The 13,897-nt window shown below is 39.8% G+C and overlaps 2 non-coding genes across 2 annotated transcripts; both read left to right on the top strand.

The window, feature by feature from the left end:
* The first annotated feature begins 1,619 nt into the window (after positions 1-1,619).
* TRNAT-CGU lies at positions 1,620-1,691 on the top strand. Its single transcript has one exon. It is a non-coding gene; the product is annotated as a tRNA-Thr (tRNA).
* An 11,876-nt stretch (positions 1,692-13,567) lies between these two features.
* TRNAT-CGU lies at positions 13,568-13,639 on the top strand. Its single transcript has one exon. It is a non-coding gene; the product is annotated as a tRNA-Thr (tRNA).
* The last annotated feature ends 258 nt before the right edge of the window (positions 13,640-13,897 follow it).

The following is a 13,897-nucleotide window of genomic DNA, read 5'->3' as shown; positions in this document are numbered from 1 at the left end:
TAAAAATATTACTTTAATTGTCAATTTGAATATCCAACGAATCTTTGAAATAAATTCATCTGATAGAATTTATTTCTAGGATAAGTTTTTATATTCAAGCCTTCATAAATATTTTTCCGTTCTGATCAAATGTCTTTCAGGCAATTTTGGAGTTTTGTGGCATGTGGGTGGACTAAGAGTAAATTCCTTCGAATTTATCCAATTTCTGATCATCTTGCTCTTTTGCCGCATTGTGCTCCTCTGACTTGAACATCGTGTTTCTTTTGATGCATTGTGCTCTTCTGACAACATTGTGCTTTTAGCATTGTGCTTTATCAGATTTGGTCACATTGTGCTCCTTTGGTGAGCATCGTGCTCCTTAGCTGCATTGTGCTCTTTTCAGATTTGGTCACATTGTGCTCCTTTAGCACACATTGTGCTCTTTTGAGCACACATCGAGCTCCTTCAAAAATCTGCCTTATTAAAAACATAGGTCCTTAGGGGGAATCGATCTCAGGTGTGATCGTTTAGAGTAAGGACCTCTACCATTTCACCCTTAGGCTCATCCGGTCATTCCTTGCAACGCCATTTCTTTATGCTTCTTTCACGGATGAATACTCGTAGGACCAAAATTAATTTCTCAAATTAATTTTGTTCTTCCTATGGTAGATTCCTTCTGATTTCAATATTCTGATTTATGATGCTTGTACTAAAGACCTAAAGACCAAGGGGATCTAAAGATACATTTGGCTCATCAAAACTTACAAAATATTCCTATCATAGGGTACAAAAGTTACCCATGAATTCTCAGGTGTTCTAGTCAATTGCTGTCTTGATGAGTGCTGGATGTATTTTCACGAGAGGATTGACGACCACCAGTAGGAACTTGTTTAGATGAAATGATTTCCCTAGAGGAACTGTCAACGCCTCGTGTTTCAAAACCTGAACCTCCATCACCTCGATCTCTTCTTTCCCCTTTTTTGGCATCATCAGCCTTGCACGTCTGTTGGAGGGTAGCCATTCAGTAGTAGTGCCTTGAGATCTTCTATTGCTAGCTCCAATCGACATTGACAAGTGCTCGGGTTAGACATATTATCATAAATATATCCAGATTGTGAGCATGATAAATCAATTTGTTCCTTCATTGTGGATTGATACATCTTCATGTTGCTGCTCTTGTTCAAGTCGAAACTGACTTGTTTGGAGACTTTGTAAGGCATTTCTCTGATCTCGCTGAGATTTCAAGAGCTCGGCCATCAATCTAGGTATGAAAATCGTAATACCAACATGGTTACTTGTCATTATTTAAACCACACCTCAATTATAATTGGACGCCACATATATTAAAAAGGAGAAATTAGATATAAAATCAACATAGTTCTTACATAAATAAACTTTTTTAAATGAATTTTTTTTTCATAATATATTAATACTTAAAATTTAATAAGACTAATACTTCTTAATATACTAACATAACAACAATACATATATATTTTGATATACATTTCGTTTTAACCCAACCAAGAAGCCCAATCCTTAACCCAATCCAAAATCAGTAAAAGCCACATATTAAACCAAAGTATTCTTCAATTGAGTGGATAGTTGGTATAAAAGCAAAATAAATTATTTTTAATAACCAAGCCTCCATAGCACAGTGACAGTGCGTTCGCTTCGTAAGTGAAAGGTCGTGAGTTCAATCCTCACTAGAGGCTTTTACCAATTATTATACTTGAATAAAAGTACTAAAAAAATCATACGATATAATATTACTAATATTGAAGGGAAAATTAATAATTTCAATTCAAATATTAACAAAGTCTCAAAATAAAATATAATATACATGGTTACTCGTCATTATTTGAACCACACCTCAGGATAGTTTTTACATAATTAAAATTTAATAAGACTAATACTTCTTAATATACTAATATAACAACAATACCTATAGTCTTTACTCTGTGCATCACATAAAAATTAAATCATATAAAATATAACTTTTTTATTTAAAATAAATCCTATCTACTAAATCTGGCCGAAGCTATACATACATTTTGATATACATTTTGTTTTAACCAAACCAAGAAGCCTAATCCATAACCCAATCCAAAATCAGTAAAAGCCACATATAAAACCAGAGTATTCGATCTTCGATTGAGTAGATAGTTGGTATAAAAGCAAAATAAATTATTTTTAGTAATTAAGCCTCCATAGCACAGTGTAGTGCGTTTGCTTCATAAGTGAAAGGTCGTGAGTTCAATTTTCACTAGAGGCTCTTCTTAATTATTTTACTTGAATAAAAGTATTAAAAAGTCATAAAATATAATATTATTATTACTATTATTATATTGATGGGAAAATTAATAATTTCAATTCAAATATTAACAAAGTTCTAAAATAAATATAAATACTAATTAAAATTCATAATTCATAATAAAATTTAAAGTAAAAAACAAATATAATAGCTAACCTTTTTTCAAATAAATAGTCTAGTTATTATCAACCTAGTATATTACCGTGAATTGTCTTCTATTGAACTTGAATGACATAGTTCTTACATAAATAAACTTTTTTAAATGAATATTCTTTTCATAATATATTAACACTTAAAATTTAATAAGACTAATACTTCTTAATATACTAATATAACAACAATACGTATAGTCTTTAGTTTGTGCATCGCATAAAAATTAAATCATATAAAATATAACTTTTTTTATTTAAAATAAACCCTATCTACTAAATAATAAGTTTTGATGCATTATATTATGATGTCAAATTTTTCTCTCTCGAGAATTCTAGAGCTCTTTACTCTCTCCTAGGGTTCCCTAGGGTTTCACTGTATTCTTCGGTTCTACCCGGTGGTTTCCGGCGACGTTCATCCTGTGAGTTCGCGGCATTGCTTCGACCACGACGATGGAGGGGTAGAAGGCATCACGAAAAGCTGGGCAGATATGGTCTTGGAGGAGGAGGAGGAGGCTGCGGTGTTTGAACCGGTTGTCAGCGATGTTGACGGGCCGAAGGGGTGGAGGAGAAGTAGATGATGGTTGGCTGATTCTTGACGACTAAGGTTGTCAAACTGGAATATATGAGCCAGGTTCTTGCATATGTATGGTAGCCGGTGAAGGGGTACATATTTTTGAAATCCAACCCAAGCTCTTCCTCTTTGTTTTCTTCCACAAGTCAGATATGGAGCTTGTGGTGAATGGCGGTCCTTGGGCATTTAAAGGTAGTGTGTTGGTTTGTAAGCAAGTTGAGGAGGGGGTTTTTCTAGCGATGTTTCCCTAAACACTATTGACATGTGGGTTCATGTGCACGAACTTCCACTAGGTTATACATCATCTCTGATCCCGAGCAAGTTGAAAACTATCTCGGTAACTTTATTAAAGGGGATGATAGGTTCGTGGATGCACCATGGCGTTCGTTTTATCGAATTAGAGTCCGAATCCCGGTTGACAAGCCGCTTAAGTGTCGGATGAAGTTGATGAAGAGGGATCGGACCACTTGTTGGGTTTCATTCAAGTATGAACGTTTACATACATATTGCTTCTTCTATGGTCTTCTAAGACACGTTCATAAGTATTGTCTCAAGGCCTGAGAATCATTAATGCCGGTTGAACAGTACCCATACGAGGCTTATCTTCGTAGCGTCGGGGAGAGACGAGGTCCGAGGGAGGTGGGGGAACCTTGGTTGGTACCGCTTGGGTAGTCCGGAAAGGAGGTGATCGTCCGGGAGGAGGCGGCTTCGCAGCCGCATGAGGAGATGATGTTGTCGGAATCCGGAAGCCGTGAGGAACAGCGGGCGGTGGTGGCTGTTTCTAAACAGAGGAGGGAGGCTACGGTAGCTTCCAGGAGGCCGGGGTCTGGGGGAAGGGATGTGGCTATGACAGATATTTCAAAAAACTTGCAGATGGCGGGTCCTAGTTCCCAGACTCGCCCGACCCAATGAGTACTATGAGTTGGAACTGTCGTGGCTTGGGCAATCCATGAACAATTCGCGAAGTTGTAGACCTAGTGTCTCATAAGAAGCCCGATTTTGTTTTGTTTTGTTTTGTTTTTTTTTTTTTTTTTTTTTTTTTTTTCTGATGGAGACTGTAGACACAGAAAATTTGAAGCCGACAAGTGGACCGATTAAATCATTATCAAGCCCAATTTTAGGGTTAATCATTAGTCTAATTTAATTAATTGGGCTATGATAAGTAAATTAATTTAATTAGTCCAAGTAAATTTGATTTGGGCTATTGAATTAAGTAATTAATTGGTCCAAGCCCATTTCATAATTGAATTATAATTATAATTAAAATTTAAATATAATATGATTTTATTATATTTGAATTAGATAATTATAATTTAATTTGAATTTGAATTAGATGATAGAATAATAAACCTAGACTTGATTTTGGCCAGGTTCATTTTAGTATATAATTAATTAATTTAATTAACTAAATATTAGTGGAGTTTGTTGAGGGATTTTAGTTACAAACTTCACTATAAATAGAGCCTCAATTCCATTCTTCAAATCACACCTTAAATACATTGAGAACAACTTGAAGACTTGAGAGCTTGAAGGCATTGAAGAACGCTTGACAACTTGAAGGCTTGAAGATTTGAGAGCTCTTTTGAAGGCATTTGAAGATCTAGAAGAATTAAAGGCATTGAAGGCATTTTTTTTGCAGGTTTTAAAGATCTTGAAGCAACTTGAAGCCTTTTTGTAGGTACTTTGAAGATCTTGGAGCCTTTTGAAGACAACTTGAAGCCATTGCAGGAGCTTTAATTTGATGTTTTACAGAGTTTATTGCTTCGGAGCTTAACGTTTGCTGTTGAAGATCGCCACTTGAATCCCGGAAGCTACGCTATTTAAATCCCGGAGGCACGCGCCACTTGAATCCCGGAGGCTACGCTATTTGAATCCTGGAGGCACTTCAATAGATAACGGCATTGAAGAACGCTTGAAGACTTGAACGCATTTTTGTTGATTTTGCAGGCAATTTGAATCCATTGCAGGGTTGATTACTTCTAAATTCTTGACGCTCGTTGTTGGAAGTCACGCCACTTAGATCCCGGAAGCTACGCCATTTAAATCCCGGAGGCACGCGTCACTTAAATCTCGGAGACTATGCTATTTGAATCCCGGAGGCACTTCCATAGATACGTCAGTGAAGAATCAGAGGACTAGACAGAGATTTTGTACCTGCATTGAATTATACACACGCTGTACACGAAATTTTGTGAATATATACAAAGTTTACTTTTTTGTGTTTACAGATTTTGGCACACCTAGTGGGACAACTCTGCCTCTCATCTCTTCACTATCGATCTACATCAGCAAGCAACTCTACTAGCAACCGGAATGGCGTCAAGAAGCTCAATGTTCAAGAAGTCTTATGCTCAAGCCGCTAGTTCCAAGTCTTCATCATCAACTGGTTCTGAAGCTAATCGAGAGGCCGAAACACCATTAACCAGGAGCCGTGCAAAGAGCTTAGGAATGCTACCCCAGAGCCTGAGTCAATTGTTTGACGCATGATTCAAAGACTCGAAACGGCCCTACCGTCCCGAGGAAGTCTATCTATGTTGCAGGTCCATCATCTTCAAAAGGAGCAGCAGATAGCGGGAGGCTGACTTCTTCGAATGGAACAGCTGGCAACGGGATGCCGACATCTCCAAAAGAAGTGCGAATAGCGAGAAGTCATCTACCTCAGAAGGAGCGGCTAATAGAGAGAAGTCGGCTACCCAAAAGGAGCAGCTGGTAACGAGAGTCTAACATCTCCGAAAGAATCAGCCGATAGCGGGAATCTAACATCTTTGAAAGGAGCTGATGATAGTAGGAGTCCAACATCCCCAAAAGGAAACGCTAACACCGGAGGCTCATCACCGACATCGCCGTCGTCCAACATGTGGAAGGTCGCGCCAGAATGGTCACGCATCTATACAGGCATGCCGGCTATGACAACAAGCGCGACAACTATAGAGGACCAGCTTGCAAGCATCACTAAGGCGCTTGAAGGGATCACCACCCTCCTTCAAAACCAAGAAAAGAGAATCAACGACTTAGCTGAAAAGGTTGAGAACACAAGGAATGGCGAAACTAGCCGGGCTCCAGCGAAACAACCTGAGGTTCAAGGAGAAGATGCCTCGCACTCACCAACTTGCATTGGGCGAACTACGGTACACGAGGAATCAAGTTCGCACATACCACTTTCGGACAGGAGCATTCCAGTCACAGGGGGCATGATACCTGTAGATCGGCTTAACGAGTTCATCATGGGAGCTATCAAAGGAAAGCTCGAGGGGGAAAAACCTTCATACACTTACACCAAGCCTTACACCCAAAGGATAGAGGATTTGAAGATGCCCATTGGATATCAACCTCCAGCATTTCAACAATTCGATGGGAAAGGCAATCCAAGACAACACATCGCCCACTTCGTGGAAACATGCAACGACGTTGGGACATATGGAGATCTTCTTGTCAAGCAGTTCGTCCGCTCTTTGAAGGGTACTGCCTTCAATTGGTACACTGACTTGGAGCATAGCTGCATTGATAGTTGGCATGACATGGAGCGCGAGTTCTTTACCCGCTTCTACAGCACAAGAATAACCGTCAGCTTCTTAGAACTCACCACCACTCGCCAAAGGAATAGTGAAAGCTCGGCCGCTTACATTGAAAGATGGAGGGAGTTATGCTTGAATTGCAAGGAAAAGATATCACAGAGTTCCGCAATTGAAATGTGCATCCAAGGCATGCACTTCGAGCTCTCCTACATCCTCCAAGGCTCAAGCCTAAGACTTTTGAGGAATTATCTAGTCGCGCCCACGATATGGAGTTAAGCATAACAGCTAATGGTGGACAAAACATACCCATTCAAAGCTTCTACAATGGGGGCAAGAGTCATGATGACGTTGAAAATGGAGGCAATGCCTTTAAAAAATATGAAAGCATGGATGCTATGCATGTGAATATTCAACCAGCTAGGATATTCACTGAAGCTACTAGTGAGTCTAAGGATGCTTCTAGATCATTACAGGTAGTAGAAGGCTTTCTTTCAGGGAAAGACAAAACAAGAAGTATCCATTCTTGGATGCTGATATCCCACATATGTTTGATGAGCTACTAAAGCACAATCTCGTTGATTTGCCAGAAATGAGGCAACCACACGAGGCACCAATGGTGGATGATCCGTGTTATTGCAAGTATCACAGACTTGTCGGACATCCAATTGAAAATTGCTTTGTCTTTTTAAGGATAAAGTAATGAGTTAGCTCGAGATGGGAGAATTGAACTTGCAGATGCCACAGCAAGCGCTAATCAAGTTTCCATCTCATGCGGTAAATCTACTTCGCTACTCATTGAGAGGAACAATGGGAAGGGAAATAGAAAAGGACGCAAGTGTTTATTCCCTCTTAACATCAAGTCTTATGATATCAAACCCGAGTATGATACTTGGCATGGTATTAAGCATGCTAAACAACACCACGTTGATGATGCGACACGACCATCTAAGCGGGTTATGAAAAGGTGGGTCAAGAAAAGAATGTTAAAAGGCTCTATTGATGGGAGGACTTGCGGCCACCATATAAAAGCACGAGTTCCAGTCACATTGGCGGATTACGTGCCAAAGCGGTTCCATATTACTCCAACTAACCAAGGAATGAAGATGAAAATTCCTCTAATCAACCCGTATGCTAGAGAAGAATGTGCCTCAACACATTATACCACAATATATGATGGAGGAAATATTTTTCAAGCTTCCTCAATGTGAATTGAAAACTGCATCATATTTCTTAAAGACTCCCCGGCACGAGTCAAAACTGCCTCATATTACTTCAAGACTTCCCGACACGAGTCAAACTGCCTCATATTACTTCAAGGCTCCCGGCACGAGTCGAAACTGTCTCATATCCCACAAGGCTCCTTGGCACGAGTTGAAATGGCCTTATAGTTTCGAGACTTCCATGCACTACATACTTTCAAGCAATGTATGCTCTCAAGAGGCATGTCCAAGAAAGTCTCCAGGGGGCAATTTGTAGACACAGAAAATTTGAAGCCGACAAGTGGACCGATTAAATCATTATCAAGCCCAATTTCAGGGTTAATCATTAGTCTAATTTAATTAATTGGGCTATGATAATTAAATTAATTTAATTAGTCCAAGTAAATTTGATTTGGGCTATTGAATTAAGAAATTAATTGGTCCAAGCCCATTTCATAATTGAATTATAATTATAATTATAATTTAAATATAATATGATTTTATTATATTTGAATTAGATAATTATAATTTAATTTGAATTTGAATTAGATGATAGAATAATGAACCTAGACTTTTTGGCCAGGTTCATTTTAGTATATAATTAATTAATTTAATTAACTAAATATTAGTGGAGTTTGTTGAGAGATTTTAGTTACAAAATTCACTATAAATAGAGCCTCAATTCCATTCTTCAAATCACACCTTAAATACATTGAGAACAACTTGAAGACTTGAGAGCTTGAAGGCATTGAAGAACGCTTGACAACTTGAAGGCTTGAAGATTTGAGAGCTCTTTTGAAGGCATTTGAAGATCTGGAAGAATTAAGGGCATTGAAGGCATTTTTTTTTTGCAGGTTTTAAAGATCTTGAAGCAACTTGAAGCCTTTTTGTAGGTACTTTGAAGATCTTGGAGCCTTTTGAAGGCAACTTGAAGCCATTGCAGGAGCTTTAATTTGATGTTTTGCAGAGTTTATTGCTTCGGAGCTTAACGTTTGCTGTTGAAGATCGGCCACTTGAATCCCGGAAGCTACGCTATTTAAATCCCGGAGGCACGCGCCACTTGAATCCCGGAGGCTACGCTATTTGAATCCTGGAGGCACTTCAATAGATAACGGCATTGAAGAACGCTTGAAGACTTGAACGCATTTTTGTTGATTTTGCAGGCAATTTGAATCCATTGCAGGGTTGATTACTTCTAAATTCTTGACGCTCGTTGTTGGAAGTCACGCCACTTGAATCCCGGAAGCTACGCCGTTTAAATCCCGGAGGCACGCGCCACTTGAATCCCGGAGGCTACGCTATTTGAATCCTGGAGGCACTTCAATAGATAACGGCATTGAAGAACGCTTAAAGACTTGAACGCATTTTTGTTGATTTTGCAGGCAATTTGAATCCATTGCAGGGTTGATTACTTCTAAATTCTTGACGCTCGTTGTTGGAAGTCACGCCACTTAGATCCCGGAAGCTACGCCACTTAAATCCCGGAGGCACGCGCCACTTAAATCTCGGAGACTACGCTATTTGAATCCCGGAGGCACTTCCATAGATAACGTCAGTGAAGAATTAGAGGACTAGACAGAGATTTTGTACCTGCATTGAATTATACACACGCTGTACACGAAATTTTGTGAATATATACAAAGTTTACTTTTTTTGTGTTTACAGAGACCAAGGTGGGACGAATACATGCAGATCGTATTGTGTCAATCTTGGGTATGGTGGTTTATTTTATGTTGATTGCATTGGTTTGAGCCGTGGCATGGCTTTACTGTGGAGAAAGAATAATACAGCAAGACTTTTGAGCTATTCTAGAAATCACGTTGATGTGGAAGTGATCATGACGAACTTTCCCAGATGGCGTATCACCTGTTTTTATGGCTTCCCGGAGCATGGCAGGTGTCATGAGTTGTGGGAGTTACTTAGATCATTGGCAGCTAGATCGAATCTTATGTGGGTCATGATAGGTGATTTTAATGACCTCCTCTTCCAGCATGAGAAAAGAGGGGGTATCCCACATCCAAGTAGCCTCCTTCACGGTTTTGGGGATGCTATTGATAACTGTAGGCTATCTCAGATGCTAATGGACAGCTACCCTTTTACCTGGGAAAGGGGGAAAGGAACGGCTGGTTGGATTCAGGAAATGTTGGATAAGGTTCTGGCTACAGAGAGTTGGCGTGGTGTTATTACAGGGCAGAGGTGAATAATTTGTTGACCCGCACGTCTGATTATTTAGCCCTCTGTCTAGGGCTCCATGATTATACTAGAGGGGGCGAAACTAGAAGAAAGGGCTTTTGTTTTGAGATGGCATGGCTGCATGATGAGGGGTGTAGAGCTGTGGTGGAGGAGTCCTGGGGGGACGGAAGAGGAAGGGGCATACAGGATTGCATTTAGTTGTGTGGCACCCGTTTGTCGCGATGGGGGGGGGGGGTGACCGTTTCCATAAGTTTGGGGAGCGGATTATGAACCTCCGTAGAGAGAAACTTCATCTGAGATTGCGTAATGACCTAGCATCACTGGCTGAGTTTCAGGGCCTTGAAGAGCTATTAGCCAGAATTGAGTACCAGGAAGATGTTTATTGGAGGCAGAGGCCAAGCAACACTGGCTTAAGGGTGCTGATGCCAATACCAAATTCTTCCACAGGTATGCTTCTCACCGTAAAAAGAAGAATACTATTTCTAGACTTAGGAATGATTTTGGGGATTGGGTGGAAGGGGAAGCCAAGCGTGATGTTATTATGCGTTACTTTGATGATATATTTTGCTCTAGCCCCTGATAATGGGGATAGTTTCTTTGAGAATATTATGCCACGAGTTACCCAGGCACATAATGATACTCTGCTCCGCCCGTTTAAGAAGGATGAAGTTAAGAATGCAATTTTTTTGATGTTTCCTGATAAAGCACCGAGGCTGATGGTATGAATCCGGGATTCTATCAGCTTCTAAGATGTGGTAAGGGGATATTTCGGATTTTGTGCTTGATTGCTTAAACTCTCATTTTTTCCCGGCTGGTTTGAATGATACTGATATTATTTTGATCCCTAAAAAAAATACGCCTCAGCAAATGATGGATCTTCGGCCTATAGCTTTGAGTAATGTGTTGTATAGGGTTATGGCCAAGATGGTTACAAACAGGATGAAGCCATTAATGGAGGAAATTATATCTAACTCACAGAGTGCTTTTATACCGGATAGATTAATTATATAATATTTTAATTGTGGCTGAGGTTGGTCATTATTTGAATAGAAAGTAGTGTGGTGTTGTTGGCTGGGCGCCCTCAAGTTGGACATGGCCAAGGCCTATGACCGCATGGAGTGGCCCTTTCTGCGTAACATGATGTTAGCCCTTGGTTTTGATAACAAATGGGTGGAGCTTATTATGTTATGTGTAACCACTGTGTCTTATAGTTTTTTGGTGGACGGCTCATGTAGTGCCCTTTTGACGCCATCTAGGGGTTTGAGGCAGGGGGATCCTTTATCACCTTATTTGTTCATTATTTGTGCAGAAGGACTCTCTATGTTATTACAGCAGGCTGGTTAATGGCTCTATCCATGGTTGCAGAGTTGCTCGAGGTGCTCCCCCTATCTCTCACTTATTTTTTGCTAATGATAACCTCTTATTTTTCAATGCCAATGCTCAAGAGGTTGGGGAAATTAAGAATTGTTTATCTGTGTACGAGAACTTATCTGGTCAGGTGGTGAACTATCATAAATCTAGCATATGTTACAGTAAGAATACTGGCGCGGATGACAGGAAGAGGTGGCGCAGATTCTAGGGGTAGCTCAAGCACCTAACTTTGGTAAGTATTTGGGGCTCCCATCCTTTGTGCGAAGGAATAGGAAAGCAGCCTTCTCATATATTGAGGAAGATCAGACAGCGTATTGGGTCCTGGAATAAGAAATTGTTATCTCAGGCTGGTAAGGAAATTTTGTTGAAAAGTGTGGCTCAAACAATGCCTAATTTTTCAATGAGTGTTTTTCTTTTACCGGTTTCTGTTTGCATAGCTATTGAGCGAACCATGAACTATTACCGGTGGGGATCTGGAACTGACCGTGGTATACACTGGAAAGCATGAGATAAATTATGCATCCCTAAAAAACATGGTGGACTGGGTTTCAAGGATCTTAGAGCCTTTAACCTAGCTATGTTGGGCAAGAAAGCGTGGCGATTACTAACTAAAACAGACTCTTTTGGTGGAACGGGTTTATAAGGCAAGATACTACCTAAGTCAACGCTCTCTGAAGCATGTTTAGGGAACAATCCCAGTTATTGTTGGCACAGTATTATGGCGGCTAAAGGGTTAATTTGTAGTGGTGTGAGACGGAGGATTGGTAATGGTGAATCTACTCTAATTTGGCAACATCCCTGGCTCCAGGATCTGGACCCTATGATACAAACTGAGATGCCCCCTCATTGGCTACTGCGAAAGTGGTGGGTTTGATTGACCAGGATACTAGTTCGTGGATCAGTCTATTTTATCTAATATTTTTCTCCCTATTGATGTGCCTCGCATCCTAAAGATACTTATTTCCTCGATGTATGAAGACACTTGGTATTGACATGGGGATCCGAGAGGTTGCTATTCTGTTAAAAGTGACTACAGACTCATTGTGGGTGATTATATTAATAATGATGGTGCGTTCAATAAATGGCTTGCCCTATGGAGGCTTAAAATCTCCCCAAATGGAAAACCTTTCTTTGGAGAGCTATAAGTGATATGCTTCCCACTACAAAAACTTGCTTATAAAGAGGGTAGTGGTTAATCCTATTTGTGTCATGTGTGGAGTTCTTCATGAGGATACTATGCACTCATTGGTTACGTGTGACTATGCAAGTTCCATTTGGAACCAATCCAACCTTACAATCCCCAATATTGTTTCAAATGTTTTTCATGAATGGTTTAGTGAAGTCTTGAATATTCTAGACACTAATGGGATTATGTACATAGCTGCAATTCATTATATATGAGAGCAAGAAATGGTGCAGTTTGGGATGCTTATCTTCCGATGCCGAGGAAATTCCTAGTCGCTGCTACGGCCACCATGCACGTTTGGTGCAAGGTGCACTCGCCTATCGTCTCGTTGCTACCAACCAAGAGTGTTGTGGCTGCCGACTTCGTTGTTGCGGCTATGCCCCGAACCACCACCGGTTGCTGTAGACGGCATTGCCCAACTACCGAGAATCTGTCGTGTAGACGCCGACTATCATCATCTGTCCAACATGGCACACAATGGGGGCGGTACTCTTAGATGGAGGGGGTGGATATATTTCGGCATATAGTACTACACTTACAAATTGTTTTTCTCTACTAATGGCCGAAACATTTGCGTGCAACGAAGCCTTGTCATGGCTAAGGAATCGTGGAGAACGGTCTATAGAGCTATACACGGATTGTCAGACGCTTTAGTGTTATCTATCTTCCACGGTTGCACCGATTCGTTCGTATATGGGTTATGCTTGATGGTTGCACATCATCTATGTCATCTTTGATTTCTGTTAAGTTAAATTTATTCCTAGATTAGAGAATATTTTAGCTCATACTTTAGCTTCTACTGCTTTTGATCAAACTACTGCTATGTACTGGGACTCTGTCCCCTCCTTACTCTGTTTCAGCTTATCTCTAATATACACCATGATGGTTCCTTTCAAAAAAATCCTATCTACTAAATCTGGCCGAAACTATATATACATATATTTTGATATACATTTTGTTTTTAACCCAACCAAGAAGCCCAATCCATAACCCAATCCAAAATCAGTAAAAGCCACATATAAAACCAAAGTATTCTTCGATTGAGTGGATAATTGGTATAAAAGTAAAATAAATTATTTTTAATAACCAAGCCTCCATAGCACAGTGGTAGTGCGTTTTCTTCGTAAGTGAAAGGTCGTGAGTTCAATCCTTACTAGAGGCTTTTACAAACTAACCACGGTTGTCTCCAGTCCGAGTCCTTGGAAACCTTTAAATTGGAAGAATTGTTTGATTAATTTAGGAACCTCAAGAATTGTTTGAATTGATTAATTTTTCCAATTTTTTGAAATGATTAATTTAGGAATTATTAATTTTAGTTCAGTGGTGCATATCGTGTGCAGTTCGATGGCCTATTTGACCCTTATTCCTAAATATAATATACTAATTAAAATTCATAATTCATAATAAAATTTAAAAGTAA

This window comes from Ipomoea nil, unplaced genomic scaffold (assembly GCF_001879475.1).
Source record: "Ipomoea nil cultivar Tokyo-kokei standard unplaced genomic scaffold, Asagao_1.1 scaffold2349, whole genome shotgun sequence".
NCBI lineage: Eukaryota > Viridiplantae > Streptophyta > Magnoliopsida > Solanales > Convolvulaceae > Ipomoea > Ipomoea nil.
Note: the sequence above shows the minus strand (reverse complement) of the source record. Positions and strands in the feature narration are given on the sequence as shown.